This window comes from Mobula birostris, chromosome 1 (genome assembly GCF_030028105.1).
Source record: "Mobula birostris isolate sMobBir1 chromosome 1, sMobBir1.hap1, whole genome shotgun sequence".
Lineage (NCBI taxonomy): Eukaryota > Metazoa > Chordata > Chondrichthyes > Myliobatiformes > Myliobatidae > Mobula > Mobula birostris.
This window is the reverse complement of record NC_092370.1, coordinates 47,345,428-47,366,690: the sequence shown is the minus strand read 5'-3', so window position 1 is coordinate 47,366,690 and position 21,263 is coordinate 47,345,428.

The window sequence follows — 21,263 nt, the reverse complement described above, 5'->3', positions numbered from 1 at the left end:
CCCCTACGCTCCACTGTCACCAAAGGTTATAGCTGACCAGAAGCACAACTGGGAAAAGAGTAGTTATAAATTGTGATCAGACCACAATCTGTAATTTTTTTAACATCTGTCATAACAGCCTTGGTTTCTATCAATCCACACAAGAACTTACAGATGGATAAAAGGTTCCTTAAATTAAGCCACTGTGACAACTTCAAAGGCAACAAGATTTTACTTCAATGGAAGAATTTGGCTATAAGTAAGGTGCATATTGAGCCAATGACATCTTTCCAATTCATACAGGTTTGGATATAAGTGTAGGATGTATAAGGTTACGTGATATCAATCCATAATGTATTTGATCTTAAAACATGATTTATTGTCCAGCTAATGTATTTGATGGAACTGACAACTTCTACTCACCTGTAGGATCTTTGTATAGAGTTCAACTTGTTACCTGTGCCACTGTATTTGGCCCATAGCTTGGAAGTTAATGGCAGTTGTGAGCATTGCGTTAATGGTAGGATGATAGATGTCATGGAGATGGATCACAAGTCTAATAGTAACAGATTAAATGATTATCAAAATGAACATTCTATTCAATAACCAGATACTGGCTCCTACAACACTGACTTCCTTCATGGGGGGGGGGGGAATAGGCAAATTGAGGGAATGATTCAAGGATATGTTCATAGCCTCCTGAAAGAAAGCAGCCTCCCTGACTCTTGAGAATTCCTGACTGTTGATTGCTGAAAATGGAGAAGGGTTAGTCAAGATGGCTTCTTTGCTCACTTCTGAAGCCTGGAAACTGGAGTGGAAGCAGATCCTGTGCAAGCAATTGACTTTGCTTTATGATGCAAAGTCACTGCAGATACCTCTGTCATATGAAATGTACAAGAAGTTTTCATTTGAATGATTTATTTAATAACATTAGGCCATCCGAAATGTCTACCGTCAATGCAATATTGAGCTGTGGTCCTGATGTCTCACACAAAAACGCAGCAATCAATCTTTGCACTTCAGGCTCATACAAGGAGCATTGTTATTATGATCAGATGACTTGCCTTTATAAAATTCAATGAGTATGTACATTGCACACCAGGACACAAAGGAAATTCCCTTGCTCTTCCTTATAACCATGGGATCTTCTTAATATAAAGTTAGGAAAATGCAGCAGTGTATCCTTGACTTTCTTTCTTGTAGTACATCACCCAATTCCTCAGAGAAATTTCACTTTATTTATATAGTCTCTCAATAGGAATGCATTCTGTTTATCTGATTTCCAAGTGTGTGAGGACTCTTTAACAAGTAACAAGAATGAAAGACCTTCTCTCCCCCTAGTCCTATCCACAGCTCCCCAACAACTGCCCAACATACAAGATATATGTTTCAACATAATGGCATAGAATTTTATTACTTTACATTTATATAGCTTGGTTCACAGTACCTGTTAGGATATAAAATTTAGATGGAAGAGTTTTATTTTCTATAATGGACCGACTGGAACCTTTGGTAAGACAGGTTGCTTCACCAACAAATTCAAATCTGGCAGAGTTATCAGAGTAATAAAGATGTCACGATGTTTCAATATGAAATCAAATCAGCCCTAAGTAGATCTAATTTATCTTTCTTCCATTAGGGAGAATGCCCCTTCTGATACCAGGTGACCAACTAAAAAGAATTCCTTTAAAAGTCAAGGTCAAATTCAAAGTAAAATTTACTATCAGAGTACATACAACCCTGAGATTCCTTTTCTGCAGGCATACTTAGCAAATCTATAGAACAGTAACTGTAAACAGGATCAATGAACAACAAACTGTGCAAATGGAAATATAAATAAATAGCAATAAATGAAGTGCATGAAATAACAAGATTAAAGGATCATTAAATGATTATAGTTATCCTCTTTTGTTCAAGAGCCTGGTGGTTGAGGGGTAGAAACTGCGCCTAAGGCACTTGTACCTTCTACCTGACGGCAGCAACGAGAAAAGAGTGAGGTGGTGAGGATCTTTGATGGTGGATGTTGCTTTTCTACGGCAACATTTCACGTAGATGTGCTCAATGCTTGGGAGGGTTTTACCCAGAATGTACTGGGCCAGATCCATTACCTTTTATAATGAACTAATGCTGTATGTGAGTTCATTTTATAAGGGTAATTAGATATTTGCATCACCTATTGTACATAATTCAATATATTAAAAAATTAGCATTTCTGGAAAATGGAAAAACAGTTTATAGTATATTTATTGGGTTATCCAATGAATAAGCCAACATAAGCCGGGAAGATGTGGAATCGATATGGGTAGGGCTGCGTAACACTAAGGGGCAGAAGACGCTGGTGGGAGTTGTGTACAGGCCACCTAACAGTAGTAGTGAGGTCGGAGATGGTATTAAACAGGAAATTAGAAATGTGTGCAATAAAGGAACAGCAGTTATAATGGGTGACTTCAATCTACATGTAGATTGGGTGAACCAAATTGGTAAAGGTGCTGAGGAAGAGGATTTCTTGGAATGTATGCGGGATGGTTTTTTGAACCAACATGTCGAGGAACCAACTAGAGAGCAGGCTATTCTAGACTGGGTTTTGAGCAATGAGGAAGGGTTAATTAGCAATCTTGTCGTGAGAGGCCCCTTGGGTAAGAGTGACCATAATATGGTGGAATTCTTCAGTAAGATGGAGAGTGACAGTTAATTCAGAAACAAAGGTTCTGAACTTAAAGAGGGGTAACTTTGAAGGTATGAGACGTGAATTAGCTAAGATAGACTGGCAAATGACACTTAAAGGATTGATGGTGGATATGCAATGGCAAGCATTTAAGGATTGCATGGATGAACTACAACAATTGTTCATCCCAGTTTGGCAAAAGAATAAATCAAGGAAGGTAGTGCACCCGTGGCTGACAAGAGAAATTAGGGATAGTATCAATTCCAAAGAAGAAGCATACAAATTAGCCAGGAAAAGTGGCTCACCTGAGGACTGGGAGAAATTCAGAGTTCAGCAGAGGAGGACAAAGGGCTTAATTAGGAAGGGGAAGAAAGATTATGAGAGAAAACTGGCAGGGAACATAAAAACTGACTGTAAATTAGTGATAATTTTTCAAAACTCGTTAGATTCTGGACTAGTTCCTGAGGATTGGAGGGTGGCTAATGTAACCCCACTTTTTAAAAAAGGAGGGAGAGAGAAACCGGGGAATTATAGACTGGTTAGCCTAACGTCGGTCGTGGAGAAACTGCTGGAGTCAGTTATCAAAGATGTGATAACAGCACATTTGGAAAGCGGTGAAATCATTGGACAAAGTCAGCATGGATTTGTGAAAGAAAAATCATGTCTGACAAATCTCATGGAATTTTTTGAGGATGTAACTAGTAGAGTGGATAGGGGAGAACCTGTGGATGTAGTATATTTGGATTTTCAAAAGGCTTTTGACAAAGTCCCACACAGGAGATTAGTGTGCAAACTTAAAGCACACGGTATTGGGGGTAAGGTATTGATGTGGATAGAGAATTGGTTAGCAGACAGGAAGCAAAGAGTGGGAATAAACGGGACCTTTTCAGAATGGCAGGCAGTGACTAGTGGGGTACCGCAAGGCTCAGTGCTGGGACCCTAGTTGTTTACAATACATATTAATGACTTGGATGAGGGAATTAAATGCAGCATCTCCAAGTTTGCAGATGACACGAAGCTGGGTGGCAGTGTTAGCTGTGAGGAGGATGCTAAGAGGATGCAGGGTGACTTGGATAGGTTGGGTGAGTGGACAAATTCATGGCAGATACAATTTAATGTGGATAAATGTGAAGTTATCCACTTTGGCGGCAAAAATAGGAAAACAGATTATTATCTGAATGGTGGCAGATTAGGAAAAGGGGAGGTGCAACGAGACCTGGGTGTCATTATACACCAGTCATTGAAAGTGGGCATGCAGGTACAGCAGGCGGTGAAAAAGGCGAATGGTATGCTGGCATTTATAGCGAGAGGATTCGAGTACAGGAGCAGGGAGGTACTACTGCAGTAGTACAAGGCCTTGGTGAGACCACACCTGGAGTATTGTGTGCAGTTTTGGTCCCCTAATCTGAGGAAAGACATCCTTGCCATAGAGGGAGTACAAAGAAGGTTCACCAGATTGATTCCTGGGATGGCAGGACTTCCATATGAAGAAAGACTGGATGAACTAGGCTTGTACTCGTTGGAATTTAGAAGATTGAGGAGGGATCTGATTGAAACGTATAAAATCCTAAAGGGATTGGACAGGCTAGATGCAGGAAGATTGTTCCCGATGTTGGGGAAGTCCAGAACGAGGGGTCACAGTTTGAGGATAAGGGGGAAGCCCTTTAGGACAGAGATTAGGAAAAACTTCTTCACACAGAGAGTGGTGAATCTCTGGAATTCTCTGCCACAGGAAACAGTTGAGGCCAGTTCATTGGCTATATTTAAGAGGGAGTTAGATATGGCCCTTGTGGCTATGGGGATCAGGGGGTATGGAAGGAAGGCTGGTGCAGGGTTCTGAGTTGGATGATCAGCCATGATCATAATAAATGGCGGTGCAGGCTCGAAGGGCCGAATGGCCTACTCCTGCACGTATTTTCTATGTTTCTATGTTCCTATGAAAGCAATATTTACATGTATAGAATTTGGTCACAACTTTACCAAATAATTTTGAGTTTCAGAATAATTATTTGCTTTTATGAATCATCCTTAGGTTATTTAGGCTTAGAGCATGAAGATGTTTACACTAAAATTAATACACCATATAATTTTAGTATGAGGGTGAGTGGAGAAATGTTTAGGGGAGATGTCATAGGTAGGTTTTTATTTACGCAGAGGGTTAGGTGCCTGGAGTGCACTGCTACGAGTGAGAGTAGAGCCTGAGCTCTTAGATAGGTGTATGGGTGTAAGAAATATGCAGGGTTCTGGGCTATGTAGGAGGGAAGAGTTAGACAGATTGCAGAGAAAGTTTACATATCTTGGTACAGCATCATTGGCTGAAGAACCCATTCTATGCTGCTCTGCTCTATGTTCTAAATTCTATAATTTGGTAAACAATTATAAAAATTATCTTGATCTAAGCCTGTTTCAGACTTTTTCTTATTAGGAATAATATCATACCTATGCAACATTAAATAACAGGAAGTAATATTTCTCTTTTTTGATTATAGATTTCAGTAGATATTATCTTTTTGTTCTTTCATTCTGCTTTTAACAATAGATTAAATAATCAGTTCATGCTAGGAATATTTATATCAAAAATTCCCTTTGTCCTGACAGCTGTAAGGGGAATTTTGCAAAGAAAGCTTCATAATTTTTGTTCTCGATGACAATGTACTTCCACCACAGATTATTCTAATTTTACTACTGCTCAAACATGGCAGGTAGACTTACCTGGATTTATTTGTAATTTCCAAAAGTTGGTGAAATGCATCTGTGAAAATGCCCATGCAAATGTTATGGTAACGCCTGAGGATGGGAACTCTGTAAATGTTTCTCCCTTGTTCAAATGTGGGTGCATGATTAAAACCAGCAAGAATCAACCAGTAAGTTTAACCATGGTAGTGGGGGAAGTTTTAGAGGAAAATTATTGGCAGAATTTGTAGCTGTTTGGATAAGTATGATAAAAGAAAGCCAGCATGGACTTTTAAATGCAAATTTTGTCCCACTAACTTGACAGAACTTTTTTTACTGAAGTAATAGAAGCAGTCAATGAGGGAATTGGTTTTGATGCAATATAATCTCTCCCATTGAAGAGAAGATAGCGACGCGACGCAGCGCCCAGAGGCCACTCTGGAATGAATATCTGTTATTTGTTAAGTAGGATGCCGTGCACAATCCTGATTTGATGGAGATGGACGTGAGAGGCACGGAGGAACATCTGGTGAAACTTCTGAAATGCCTATTGTGCTACCACTGCTATTGTGCAGTACAGAATCTCTGGAGGAGAAGGCCCCAAATCCTTGGCTTTGCCTGTTGTTTGGCGGCGGGGGCCGGGTTCGAAGTGCTCGGCAGAGATGGTGTTCGCTGCCGGAGGGCTGGTCGGAGGCTCAAAGTTTTTGGATGGACTCAGAGTCGGCTGTGGTCGTGTGCTTCCAGGGTGCTGCATCGGCAAGTTTGCGGCGCTGGAGGCTCATGGCAGGGAGAGTTTTTCTTCCTTCTACCGTCTGTGTGAGATGATGGGGCTTTTGGGACTTTGAGACTTTTTTTTTACCATGCCCATGGGCTGCTCTTTATCAAATTACGGTATTGCTTTGCACTGTTGTAACTATATGTTATAATTATGTGGTTTTTGTCAGTTTTAGTCTTGGTCTGTCTTCTGTTTCTGTGATATCATACTGGAGAAACATTGTATCATTTCTTAATGCGTGCACTACTAAATGACAATAAACGAGGACTGAGTGTCCTCATAATCTAATAATCTAATCTAAGTGCCTCACAATAGCTTTGCTGTCAAGATTAAAGCTGAGAGAATAAGAGAGTTTGCAGCAGCATGGAACAGAAATCTGATTACATGATTGAAAACAGAGTATAGTGAAAGGTTGCTTTTCAGAGCGGTGGGAAGAGTATCCCAGGAACCGTAATAGCACTAAAGTATTTTAACGTATATATTGATGATTTGAACCTTAGGTGTGCAGGACACAATTTCCTAATTTTCAAATGACACAACATATGGAGGTGCAGTGAATTGTAAGAGGATAGTAATAAGCTTTAATGACATCTGCCTGTAAGTGCTAAATGAATCTTAGTGTAGTACATTGTGACAATAATGTAATTTGATAATAAATTTACTTTGAACTTTGAGATATAGGGACTGGTGGAAAGGACAGAAGATAATGATGAAACTTAATCCTGAGAAAGTGACACATTCTAGTAAGAAAAAAGGGAAGAGGTTCAAAAGAAGCTCAAGAACAGATAAATCCAGTTCTGGGTGTGAAAGCTTAGGACAGATATAAAAGTTTTAGAGATGGTATACAAGATATTCACTAAAATAATTCCATAGATGCAGGATTTTAGTTTATATTGATAGATAGGAGAAGCTGGGACAGAGAAGAATGAAAGGGGATCTGACAAGAGATTGTAGCGGTGTGCTACACACAGCGCTAAAATAACCACACGTAGTCGGTGAGTTGGAGTTGCGATGAAAGAGATTTATTCAAACTTCGCGGCCTGCTTTAAAGCCTTCCTGTTCCCGCCCTCCCTGGGCGGGACTGCTGTGGGGAATGCATATTCCCAGACCCTTTCCGCGCGCGGGATTTTCCCCCTGCTGGTGAAGATGGCGTAGCGCCCTTTTTGGGGCCAGCCCTCTGCCGGCGCTCACTGTTTCGTGAGCTGGTTCGTGTGTGCTAGAAAGTGGGTCGTCACATAACCCTCCCACAGAACCGGCGATACCTCCCCCAATGTCCACAGTCTGGATCGGCCTCTGTTTGGGAGGTCTGCCCCTGCGCCGCGGTGCCTGAGCCTGGACCGGCTGCGCCAAGTCCACATGGGCCGGTTTGAGTCAGTCCACCGTGAAAACCTCCTCTCTCCCCGCAATGTCCAGCACGAACGTGGACCCGTTGTTCCTGATCACCTTAAACGGCCCCTTGTAGGGCCACTGTAGCGGAGCCCGGTGTCCGCCCCGTCGTACAAAAAGAAACTTACAGTTCTGCAGGTCTTTGGGTACGCGGGTCGGGCTCTGTCCGTGCTGTGAAGTGGGTTTGGGGGCCAGGTTACCGAGCCTCTCCCATAGTCTGTCCAGGACTGCTGTGGGTTCTTCCTCCTGCCCGCTTGGGGCTGGTATGAACTCTCCTGGGACGACCAGGGGTGCGCCGTACACCAACTCGGCCGACGAGGTGTGCAGATCCTCCTTGGGCGCCATGCGGATTCCGAGCAGGACCCAGGGAAGTTCGTCCACCCAGTTAGGCCCCTCCAGGCGGGCCATGAGAGCCGATTTCAGGTGACGGTGGAAGCGCTCCACTAGTCCGTTCGACTGTGGGTGGTAGGCAGTTGTGTGGTGTAGCTGAGATCCTAAAAGGTTGGCCATAGCCGACCACAGGCTGGAGGTGAACTGGGCGCCCCTGGCGGAGGTAATGTAGGCCGGTACCCCGAAACGGGCTACCCACGTTGCAATCAGTGCTCGGGCGCAGGATTCAGAGGTGGTGTCGGTGAGCGGGACTGCCTCTGGCCATCTGCTGAACCGGTCTATCATAGTTAGGAGGTACCGCGCTCCTCGCGACACTGGCAGGGGCCCCACAATATCCACATGAATGTGGTCGGACCTCCGGCGGGTGGGTTCGAACTGCTGTGGCGGAGCATTGGTGTGCCGCTGCACCTTGGCCGTTTGGCACTGCATGCACGTTTTGACCCATTCACTGACCTGTTTACGAAGCTCATGCCACACGAACCTGTTGGCGACCAGCCGGACGGTTGTCCTGATGGAGGGGTGCGCTAAGTTGTGAATGGATTTGAAAACCTGCCGGCGCCAGGCTGCTGGGACGACGGGGCGGGGTTGGCCGGTAGCTACGTCACATAGTAGGGTCCTCTCACCTGGACCTACGGGGAGGTCTTGGAGCTGCAAATCGGAGACTGCAGTCCTGTAACTGGGGATCTCAGCGTCTGCCTGCTGTGCCTCTGCCAGCGCTGCATAGTCCACCCCCTGGGACAGGGCCTGTATGATTGGTCTGGATAGTGCGTCCGCCACGACGTTGTCCTTTCCCGAGACATGCCGGATGTCCGTCGTGTACTCAGAGATGTAGGACAGATGTCGCTGCTGGCGGGACGACCAGGGGTCGGACACCTTCGTGAACGCAAAGGTAAGCGGTTTGTGGTCTGTGAATGTGGTGAAGGGCCTACCTTCTAAGAAGTACCTGAAATGCCGGATTGCCAGGTATAGTGCCAATAGCTCCCGGTTGAAAGCACTGTATTTGAGTTCAGGTGGTCATAGGTGTTTGCAGAAGAACGCCAGGGGTTGCCAGCGACCCTCGATGAGTTGTTCCAGCATTCCACCGACTGCTGTGTTGGATGCGTCCACCGTGAGGGCAGTAGGAACGTCCGTTCTGGGGTGCACTAGCATCGCGGTGTTTGCCAAGGCTTCTTTGGTTTTAACGAAAGCGGCTGTGGCCTCTTCGTCCCAGGTAATGTCCTTGCCCTTACCTGACATCAGAGTGAACAGGGGACGCATGGTTTGGGCTGCTGAGGGAAGGAAACGGTGGTAGAAATTCACCATACCCACGAATTCCTGCAGGCCTTTGATTGTGTTGGGTCGGGGGAAATGGCGGGCCGCGTCTACCTTGGCGGGCAGAGGTGTTGCCCCGTCTTTGGTAATCCTGTGGCCCAGGAAGTCGATGGTATCGAGTCCGAACTGGCATTTGGCTGGGTTGATTGTAAGGCTGAATTCGCTCAGGTGGGAGTAGAGCTGGCGGAGGTGGGACAGATGCTCCTGACGACTACTGCTGGCTATGAGGATGTCGTCCAAATAGATGAATGCAAAGTCCAGGTCGCATCCCACTGCGTCCATTAGTCACTGGAACATCTGTGCAGCATTCTTTGGACCAAACGGCATTCGGAGGAATTCGAAAAGTCCGAACGGGGTGATGAGTGCTGTTTTGGGGATGTCGTCCGGATGTACCGGGATTTGATGGTATCCCTGGACGAGGTCTACCTTGGAAAAGATCCTTGCGCCGTGTAGGTTTACTGCGAAGTCTTGAGTGTGCGGCACAGGGTAGCGGTCTGGCGTTGTAGCCTCGTTCAGTCTGCGGTAGTCACCGCATGGTCTCCAGCCCCCCGTTGCCTTGGGCACCATGTGCAGGGGGGAGGCCCATGGGCTGTCGGACCGTCGTATGATCCCCAATTCCTCCATCTTCTTGAACTCCTCCTTCACCAGTCGGTGCTTGTCCGGGGGAAGCCTTCGAGCACGGGCGTGGAGGGGTGGTACCTGGGTTGGAATGTGGTGCTGTACTCCGTGTCTGGGCAGGGCTGCTGTGAACTGCAGTGTCAGTACTGATGGGAAATCCACCAGAACCCTGGTGAGTTCGTCATCAGACAGCGTGATGGAGTCCAGGTGTGGGGCTGGCAACTGTGCTTCACCCAGGGAGAACATTTGAAAAGTCTTGGCGTGGACTATTCGCTTCCCTTGCAGGTCGACCAGCAGGCTGTGGTCTCAAAGAAAATCTGCCCCCTGGAGTGGTTGGGCCACGGCGGCCAGTGTGAAGTCCCATGTGAACCGGCTGGAGCTGAACTGTAGCCGCACTGTGCGGGTGCCGTAGGTTCGTATTATGCTGCCATTTGTGGCCCTCAGGGTGGGTCCGGGTTCTCTGTTGCGGGTGTCGTAACTCGTTGGAGGTAAGACGCTAATCTCCGCTCCGGTGTCGACCAAAAAGCAGCGTCCCGACTGCTTGTCCCAGACATACAGGAGGCTGTCCTGATGGCCAGCCGCCGTAGCCATCAGCAGCGGCTGGCCCTGGCGTTTCCCGGGAATTTGCAGGGTGGTCTGCAGCGGCGGGCCTCTGTACCCCACCGCTGGTGGTAGAAGCACCATTGTTCATTGGGCTCCTCACTCCCGTCGCCGTGTTTTGTAGGCTCTGCTGCTGGGCCTGGTCTGGTCTGCTGTCGGGCATGCGGCTTGGTGATCTGTGCGACGGACGCCCCTCTCACTTTCCTGGCATTCCACAGTGCATCTGCCTGGGCCGCCACCTCCCGGGGGTTGTTGAAATCTGTGTCAGACAGCAGCAGGCATATGTCCTCGGGCAGTTGCTCTAGGAATGCCTGCTCAAACATGAGGCAGGGTTTGTGTCCTTCAGCCAGGGCCAGCATCTCGTTCATTAATGCTGACGGCGGCCTGTCCCCCAAACCATCCAGGTGCATTAAGCGGCGTGCTCGTTCGCATCGTGAGAGTCCGAAAGTCCTTATGAGCAGGGCTTTGAATGCTGTGTATTTGCCGTCCTCCGGGGGCGACTCTATAAACTCCTCAACTTGTGCGGCTGTCTCCTGGTCGAGGGAGCTCAGCACGTAGTAGTAGCGAGTGGACTACAAGGTTATCTGCCGAATGTGGAACTGAGCTTCTGCTTGTTCGAACCACAGACGGGGTCGCAGCGGCCGAAAACTTGGCAGTTTTAACGAAACTGCATGAACAGATGCGGCGTCGGTCATCTCTGGTCCAAATATTGTTTGGGCCGTTGGGGTCACCAATTGTAGCGGTGTGCTACACACAGCGCTAGAATAACCACACGTAGTCGGTGAGTTGGAGTTGCGATGAAAGAGATTTATTCAAACTTCGCGGCCTGCTTTAAAGCCCTCCCGTTCCTGCCCTCCCTGGGGCGGGACTGCTGTGGGGAAAGCATATTCCCAGACCCTTTCCGCGTGCGGGATTTTCCCCCTGCTGGTGAAGATGGCCTGGCGCCCTTTTTGGGGCCGGCCCTCTGCCTGCACGCGCTGTTTCGTGAGCTAATTCGTGTGTGCTACGAAGTGGGTTGCCACAAGATGTTATTAATCGTGAAGGGTATGGATAGAAAGTAACTGTTAGCACTGGTAAAACGATAAAGAATCAGAGGACATAGAATGAAAATGAAGACGCAATAGACTGCAGATGCCGGAATCTGGAGCAAAACAAAATAGAGAAACTCAGTAGAGGGAAAGACACCCAAGTGGGGAAAAATTATTGTCAGCATTTTGGATTAAGAAACTGCTGCAGGACAGAGTATGGAGAAGAACATGTATAGGAGAGGGGAAGAAGTGAAACATGGAACTGCAGGTGATAGGTGGACTGAGGGTGGTTGAAGAATGATGGGAGGATGAAGCTAAGTTGGGGAGAGAATAGTGTGGAGTTTGGAGACAGAGGAAGGTGGATGACAGATGGAGGTTGACATGGGAAAAGAAGTGGATGAAGTCAGACGGGGAGAGGGAAGGCCAAGGTGGAAATGGGTGCTGGAAGGTGATAAGTAGGAGTATAAAGTTACCAGTACTACACTCAGTTCTGCTGAAGAATTTCGGTCCAAAATGTTGACTATTCTTTTTTTCATAAAAACTGCCTGGCCTGCTGAGTTCCTTGAGCATTTTATGTGTAGTGCTGCAAGCTGATAAGTACGGAAGGTTATAGTGGAACAATGAAGGGAGAGATGAAAGGGTAGATGGAACCAGATGGAAAAGTGTATCCAGTATGTTTGGATAAAACTAGAAATGATAGCACTTTTTTATATATGTAACAGTGTGTTTGGTCTGGAATTTACTACTACACCAGTTAAGAGAGGCAGATTCAACTGTATGATTCAAAAGGGAACTAGAAAGAATCTGCAGGGCTATGGGGTGAGATCAGGGGAGTGGAATTAGTTGGAAAGTTTTTAATGTCAAAGTTGAAATGGAATTTATTATCATATGAACAAGTACATGTAGTACAGGTGCAAAGAAAAAAACTTATTGCAGCATAATGGGCACATAACATTAGAACTGCTGTAGATCTGATAGCCAAATAATTGCCTTCTGTGTTGTAACCTTGTTGTCAATTTGGGACCTCAAAACGACAGCAAGCACAGAACGTTTAGGAGTGACGACCATAAGAATGGAAAATACAGCTGTCTTGGTGGAAGAGAAAAATAAGGGAAAAGGAACCATTGGTATTGAATTAGCAGAACATATAAACAAATGACTGTATTCAAAACAGAATTAAGTGTATATTTGATCTAGCGAGGAAAAATATTACAGTGCAATTAGGAAAGAGCGGAAGGGATTAATTGGATCATTCTATCAAAGAATGTAAGCCTGATGGGATCAATAACCTGTATGATTAAGTTTATACAGGAACATGTTCGATATAAGCTGTTGGTCTAGCCCTGTTTTGTTTTTTTTTTCTCGGGGTTTTTTTTCTTTTTTTTCTTTTGGTGTTTTTTTTTGTTTATATATATTTTTTATTTTTATTTGTTTTTTAATGTTTAATCTCATTATGAGTTTGGAAGTCTTTTATATCTCTGTTACTTAAAATTCATTTTATATAAGTTGATGAACATTTTTCCAATCTCTGTGTACCAACTTCGTTATTGAGTTTGTAATTTTGAAAAATTAATAAAAAGATTTAAAAAGAAAGAAAGTTTATACAAGACTTTAATTCACCTTTGGTTACTTCTGCTAAATGTAAATCATAGTGACATTTGTGCTTTCTAGATCATTTTGGAAATTGTGTGCTTCTGAAGTTATATATCAAGCATTTGACACATGCCATTGAAGATAGATTGTGTTCAGACACCTATATTTAACTAATTGTTGAATATAGAGAGGAAAGATGGGAAGAGACCTTGAGGGAAGTTGAAACTATTGATAACAGTCCTCATTGTAAGTGAAAATAAAAAAAAATAGATGCTGGAAATCTAAAATAAAAAGCAGAAACTGATGGAAATACTGAGCAGGTCAGGCTGAAGCACTGGCTGTGAACTTTGCAGATATAATCTTTAGAGCTGAAGTGATCTGATATTTTTGAGGGACTAGAAGTGGACTCAATTAGATAATTCCAAGTTAACACTGGTCGCCATCTTATATGGAGTGTGCACAGCAGAAATGATTGAAATGTGCATGTTATGTGTTATAATCATTTCAACTCAATATAAGACTGGGATCTTTGCACATGAAATGGTACTACTGCAGATACTTCAGCCTCCCAGTAGTATTGGCAGGATTTTCTGTGTCAACTGGAATGGTAAGTCTGCTACCATTCTGAAACCTTACCACTTTTTTAATGCAGCCTAAAATTGAAATGTTAATTTACATTCAATTTTGATTTTCATTCTATTCTTGTGAATTTAGTTATTTATGTTTTATTATCTGATATAACTAAGATACAGTAGTCTTGTGCATCCAATAACAAATAAAACTGTTTGTTTGTTTATTTATTATTATTATTATTTCTTTTTGTATTTGCACAGTTTGTTGTATTTTGCACACTGGTTGGCTGGCTTGTTGTTGCAGTCTTTCACTGATTCTATTATGGTTATTGGATTTATTGAGTATGCTTGCAAGAAATTGAATCTTATATGAATATATACATATTTTGATCATAAATTTACATTGAACCTTGATCTTTGAAATTAAGTAAACTTATATAGTGCCTTTCACATTTCTTTCAGGACATCAGAAAGCATTTTACAACCAATGAAGTATTTTTGAAGTGTGCTCACTATAGTAACATAGGAAATTCTGAATGAGCTCATGTGATTCTTCACTCTTTAATTAGACATCTAATTGTGTTATTGGAAGAATGTGCCAAGCAGAGGGCTGGTATTTTATTACAAAAAGGAAAGGTTAAAGTCAACATGAACTTCACTTCCATTCATTCTTCTTCAGGATCAGCTTGAGAGCCAGTGAACTGTCTTGTCTGGTGGGGATTCAATACATGGCATGGGGAAGAGAAACTACCTAAATATACAGAGAATGAAAGAACAAAAATATTGATGTTTCAATACTATTTATGATATTGTATTTAGCAACAAAAATCTAGTCTTTAACAATATTTTACACTTTAAGCTTTAATGCAACTTGACAAATCGACACCAATGTGGCTGTAATGAATTGATCAGTGCACAAATAGCTTCCTGTTGCAATGCTGTAATGTTGTTGAATGCCTGCCTGCTGCCTTTCTGGGAAGGGACACAAAAGGGACCATGTGCTGACCAGAAACTTTGGAGCACTGCAAAAGGGTGCAGAAGGAAACATATTTACAATCCTTAATGACCCAAATTCCCTAGGGTATCTCTGGGAACACTTACACAGAAGGAGTTACATAACAACAGTAAACAAAGCTTGACAATTACTTAAAGGGAAATGTCCACCTTCCTGGAAGACACCTTACAATTGATTCCAATTTGAAATTTTACTTTAGGATGTCTCTTTGCTAAAGAATGTGAAAACAATTATATCAAACATAAAGAAAGAATACACATTGGAATTTTTGATGATAATTTTGAAGGAACTGCTCTGATCATTATGCACATGGACAAGGCCAGGAGTTAGCCCTAACACAGAGATTGCAAAGCACAGATTGATGATGTTGTGAGTGCTTAGTAGGACTCAATGGGAAAGAAACAGAGTTGGCGTTTTGGATCAAGGACACCATCAAAATTGTAAAAGTGAGAAGATAAATGCATTTTCACTGGCAGAGAGGGGAAGAGATGGAGAGAATGGAGAGTGCAGACTAAATTTATCTGTGTAACAACACCTCAAAAGCCTTCAAAACAGCATGAGACAATGGAGAAGAATTAGGCCATTCGAACTGACGAGTCTGCTCCGCCATTTCATCATGGCTGATTATTTCCCTCTCAAACCCAATCTCCAGCCTGCTCGAATTCAGTGGCAACAAATTCAGTTAGAGCAAAATGAACAGGAACAAGTTAAAACGTAAAAACTTGATACAAGAAAGATTGTATCACATTCATAAACAAAAATGGGCTAAGTATTCAGCATAATAGCCCAACAGTGATCTCTCTGCCTTTGGCAAGCTGACCTCCTGCTCTGATATCCAGTTTAAGCCTGAGGTGCAGAACTGCACCTTCTGACTAGGCATGTAACAACCTTCAGAAATTAATATTGACTTCATCAGTTTAGGTGAAAACTCTTTTCTCATAGATCTGTCTTTATCTTTGTTATGTTTATTTGTTTGTAGATCATTTTGTTCCAAAAACCATAAAATACAGGAGCAGAATTAAGCCAATTGGCCCATTGAGTCTGCTCCACCATTTAATTATGGCTGACCCTGTTTTCCTCTCAGCCCCAATCTCCTGTCTTCTCCCTGTATCCCTTCATACCCTGACCAATCAAGAATCTAACAATCTCTGCTTTAAGTAAAAATAAAAACTTAGCCTCCACAGCCACCTGTGGCAAACAATTCCACAGATTCACCACTCTCTTGCTAAAGAAATTCTACTTCATCTCCATTCTAAAAGGATGCCCCTCTATTCTAAAGTATGTCTTCTGGTCTTAGATTCTCCCTCCACAGGAAACATCTTCTCCATATCCACTCTATCAAGGCCTTTCACCATTCATATATTTCAATGAGGTCAACCCTCATTCTTCTGAATTCTAGGACTAGAGCCATCGAACACTGAGACTTCATCCTTCATCTTCCCAAACACTGCGGTCAGACTAACTGGTCTATAGTTTCCTTTCTTCTGCCTCTCTCCCCTCTTGAAGAGTGGAGAGACTTTTACAATTTCCCAGTCTTCTGGAACCATTCCAGAATCTAGAATCATTCTTCAAAGATCATTACTAATGCCTCCACAATCTCTTCAGCCACTTCTTTCAGAACCCTGGGGTGTACACCATCTGGTCCAGGTGACTTATCTACCTTCAGACCTTTCAGCTTCCCAAGAACCTTCTTCCTGGTAATGGTAACTTCACAGGCTTCATGACCCCTGACACATGGAATTTCCACCATACTACTGGTGTCTTCCACAATGAAGACTAATACAAAATACTTATTCAGATTGTCTGCCATTTTGTTCCTCTCCAGCATCGTTTTCCATCAGTCCAATATCCACTCACACCTCTATGTATCTGATGAAACACTTGGTGTCCTCTTTAATATTACTGGCTAGCTTACTTTCATATTCTGAATCTACCTTCTTCATGACTTTTTAGTTGCCTTCTGTTGGTTTTTAAAAGCTTCCCAATCCTCTAACTTCCCACTAATTTTTGCTCTATTATATGTTGGCTTTGACTTCTCTTGCTGGCCACGGTTGTGTCATCTTGCCTTTAGAATACTTGTTCCTCTTTGGGATGTATATATCCTGTGCCTTCTGAATTGCTTCCAGAAATTCCAGCCACTGCTGCTCTGCCATCATCAGTCCCCGATGACTATTGTGACATTGCCCTTTTAGACCACAACCTTACTACTGTATGAGGGTCTGTATACAACTCCCATTAAGTTCTTTTTACCCTTGCAGTTCCTTAGTCTATTCACAATAGTTCAATACCTTCTGACCTTATGTCACTTCTTTCTAACAATTTAATTTCATTTTTTACCAACAGAACAACACTGCTCCCTCTACCTGCCTGCCTGTCCTTTCGATACAATGCGTATCCTTGGACATTAAGCTCCCAGCTATAATCTTTCAGCCATGATTCAGTGATGCCGACAACATCATACACGCCAATCTGCAACTATGCTTCAGGTTCATCTACCTTATTCCGAATACTGTGTACATTCAAATCTAACACCTTCAATCCTGTATTCACCTTTTTCGATTTTGTTCGCTTTTTACATTGCATCTCATGCTGTTTACTGCAATTCTTCCCTATCAACAGCCTCTACACCCTACATAATGCTTCTGTTTGTAAACCACTTATCTCATCTTCATCACTATCACTCTATGATCTACTTTATTCACTATTACCTTTCCTACGATACTTCTTGCATTGAAATATACGCAGCTGAGGACACTAGTCACACACCATGCTCAACCTTTTGATTCCTGACTTTGTCTGAGGTTTAACCAACATCTGCCTTCACAACCTCTCCATTAACTGTTCTGGCATTCTGGTTTCCATCCCCTTGCCACTCTAGTTTAATCCCCAGCATGCAGCATTACCAAAGCTTCTCGCTAGGATATTAGTACCCCTCCAGCTCAGGTGCATCTATAATGGGCGCACCTTCCCTGGAAGGGACCCCAGTGATCCAAAAATCTTATGCCCTCCCTCCTACACCAACCCCTTAACCACGTATAAATTGTATCGTCTTCCTAGTTCTGGCTGCTAAGGACATGATCTGGGATATCCTGGAACCTGGCACCCAGGAGGCAGGAATATCCAGGAATCCTGTTCTTGCCTGCAGAACCTGCTGCCCGTTCCCCTAACTAACGAATCCCTTATGACCACAGTGTGTCTCTTCTCCCCCTTCCTTTCTGCTTCGCAGAGCCAGACTCAGTGCCTGTTCCGCCTGCTGATTTTGAAAGGAACCGTGACCTGATAACAATCCTTCTGCTCTCTCCGCCTCCCCTTCTAAGAATAAAAGAACATAAGCAAATAGGAGCAGGAATAGGACAGCTCTCCAGTCATGCTCTACCATTCAAAATAATTATATCTCATTAGTCTCGAGCCTCATCTCCTCAACTTATACAAGCAACCTTCAAATTCTGATGAAAGGTTTTTGATTCTGCTCCACAAACACGAGAAAATCTGCAGATGCTGGAAATCTTTTTATTCTTTTCCACAGATGCTGACTGGCCTTCCGAGTTCCTCTAGCATTTTGTGTGTATTACATTGAATCTGTTTCTGTATCCAGCAATGCTGCCTGACATGCTGAGCACTGTCAATATTCTATGATTTTTTTCTTGCAAATTCCAGTACTTACAATTCTGGTAGTTTACTTTGATTTAGCTATTACATTTACTAATGTGTAATCATAATCCAAACCTTAATATACAGGACATATATTACAAAGGTATAGCTGCATTCCAAAACCTGGAACCTACAACTGAAATCCTCTATGATACCACAATATCAACTCCACTGTCAATAACCAAGATTTCCATTTTGACCTCAGCGTTGGTTCTGAGTTAAACATGTGTATTTTGACCCTGATCTCCCATGGATTCAACTGATGTCCTTCCATAACTCTGGCAGAACTTTCATAAACTGAACAATCTGGCAGAACTTTCATAAACTGAACAATCATTGGTTAAAGGTGATTACTTTTGTATCTCTTTATAGATTGTGCTATATTCCTTGGAGTGGGGGCGTTTGAAGGGAAGGGCACTGGGACCTCACCACTGAACACCATTCCTTTTTCCCTTTCATTGCCTCCTAAAAGCTCTCACTCGATTGAGTTCAGTACCAAATTCTTTGCCCCATGCATGGCTTCACCTATTTGTTTAGCAGCAAAATGAAACATCCCATGCCATATCCAACTCATTCCAATGAATACCTGCTATTTTTTTATGAATGTCCTTGTTATTCCGGTGAGATGCAAGAAAAACACTATTTTCAAAAAGTAAACTTTGCTTCCCTGCTTCCTGGAAAGAGCAGTTCACTGAGATTCCATATAGATTGAAGATTCAAGATTGTTCAATGTCATTTCCAGTACACAAGTGTAAAGGAGAAGAAAATAATTGTTACTCCAGATCTGATGCAGCACAAACAAAATCCAAGAACACAATAATAAAAAAACACAATAAATATAAATTGAATTGAATTGACTTTATTACTTACATCCTTCATATACATGAGGAGTAAAACTCCTAACATTATGTCTCTGTCAAAATGTGCAATATGCAATTTATAGTAATTTATAATAAATAGTATGTACAACCAGACAGTCAATATAACATAGAAATATAATTGTATCAGCGGAAATTAATCAGTCTGATGGCCTGGTGGAAGAAGCTGTCCTGGAGCCTGATTTTCCTGGTTTTTATGCTGCGGTACTGTTTCCTGGATGGTAGCAGCTGGAACAGTTTGTGGTTGGGGTGACTTGGGTCTCCAATGATCCTTCGGGCCCTTTTTACACACCTATTTCTGTAAGTGTCCTGAATAGTGGGAAGTTCACATCTACAGATGTGCTGGGCTGTCCACACCACTCTCTGCAGAGTCCTGTGATTGAGGGAAGTACAGTTCCCATATCAGGCAGTGATGCAGCCAGTCAGGATATTCTCAATTGTGCCCCTGTAGAAAGTTCTTAGGATTTGGGGTCCCATACCAAACTGCTTCAACTGTCTGAAGTGACAGAGGCACCGTTGTGCCTTTTCACCACACAGCCAGTATGTACAGACCACTTGAGATACTTAAGATAGCTTATATACATGGATTGATTATATGTCCACAAAGTGTCTCTAGGCACAGCAGTGTATGTACATAAGGAGTCTAAAATGAAATGATAAAGCAATGATGGTTAGGGGTGTAGAGGAATGGGTTAGTAGGCTGAGGTGTTCATTAGTCTGGTGGTTCTGGCATGGATACTATGTAGCTTCCTCACTCATGGGGGTAGAATCCTTCAGGATGTTATTGACCCTTTTCTGGCACCTTTCTGAATATGCTGTATGTCATTAATGGTGGGCAGGCTGGTGCTGGAGACATATTTGGCAGTTTTGGCTACACATTGTGGAGCTTTCTGGCCCGTCGCGGTGAAGTTACTGTACCATGCAGTGATGCAACTTGTTAGGATGCTCTCTACTGCACATCTATAGAATGATGTGAGTATGGATGTGCAAAGTCCAGCTCTCCTCTGCCTCCTCAGAAAGTAGAGGAGTTAGTGAACTTTCCTGATTGTGTATAATGTTTTTGGGACCATGGAAGGTTGTGCAAGATGTGCACTCCCAGGAATTTGAAACTGCTTGCTGTTTCCACTGCTTGGCCACCAATGTAAAGATGGGTGTGAGTGGTGTGAATTCTCCTGAAATTGGTAACCACCTCCTTTGTCTTGTTGACAATGGGGAAGAATGAGGACTGTCTGGCACCAGTCCTCGAGCTCTTCCACCTTCTTTCTATAGGCCATCTCATCATTGTTGTTGTTGAGCCACACCACCATCGCGTCACCGGCAAATTTGATAATGTGGTTACTTGGGTGTTTGGCCGAGCAGTCATGTTTCAGCAGACTGTACAGCAATAGGCTCAGCACAGAGCACTGGGGTGGGGGGGGCACCCGTACCGAGGATGGTGGGGAGGGAGGAGCTGTCTGAAGTCTTTTGTATAGGAAGTCCAACACCCAGCTGCACAGTGATGTACCGTGAGTACAACAGATTAATATAGACTGATGAAAATAGCAACTGACTCTGCTGTGATGCAAACACTGGACATGTGTGGATCTGTGACAATGCCTTGATTTGCATCTGAATGAATGATAATTTGACTAAAATACTAGTAGTTATTTCTGTTATAAATTTCAAGAACAAATGAATTATTATTTTGTAAAGTGATTTAGATAGTTATCAAGATACCTGATTCAGGTTTTTTTCATTGTCTTTTATAATATGAAATTTGTTTTTTCTGTAGCAGCAGCAGAGTGCGGAGACATAAAAGTAACTATAAATTGCTAATAAATAAAGTGGAAGTAGAGAAGTTAGATTCAACGATGCAGTTTAAATCTTAATTGGCACGCTGCCTCACATAACAATGAGGACACTTATTTTAATTAACCTTTTAATTGAAGGTCAATGATTCATTCAAATGATACAAAATTATCCTGTCCTCTACTTAGTGAGATTAAGAACTGTCCCTGTTTTCTGTACTGCGTCCAGGGATTAAGCAAGTCAGGTGCACACATGTGTGTCCTCCAGCATGTTCCCTACTTCTGCTCTGTAGTAATAGGTGTGGAAGTCTGGACTACTCTGATATGCACACTGAAGATAGC